Source organism: Arachis duranensis, chromosome 3, assembly GCF_000817695.3.
Source record: "Arachis duranensis cultivar V14167 chromosome 3, aradu.V14167.gnm2.J7QH, whole genome shotgun sequence".
Classification (NCBI taxonomy): Eukaryota; Viridiplantae; Streptophyta; class Magnoliopsida; order Fabales; family Fabaceae; genus Arachis; species Arachis duranensis.
This window is the reverse complement of record NC_029774.3, coordinates 77,458,259-77,458,508: the sequence shown is the minus strand read 5'-3', so window position 1 is coordinate 77,458,508 and position 250 is coordinate 77,458,259.

Genomic DNA, 250 nt, shown 5'->3' with positions numbered 1-250 from the left:
ATTGAGCTACCACGTTTTTGGAGCCATTACCGGGGATTATGAGAGTTGTGAAAAAGTATTGTTCACAATTTCGTGCACCAGTAAGTATCTTTGAAAATGGAAAGAAATTGATTTTGAAAAAGATTTGATTGAAATTATGTGATTTGAAAAAGATTTGATTTTGAAAAATTTTGAAAACCTGAAAAAAATTGCATTGAAAAACAGAATCTTCCCCCTTGTGCCATCCTGGCGTTAAACGCCCAGAATGGTG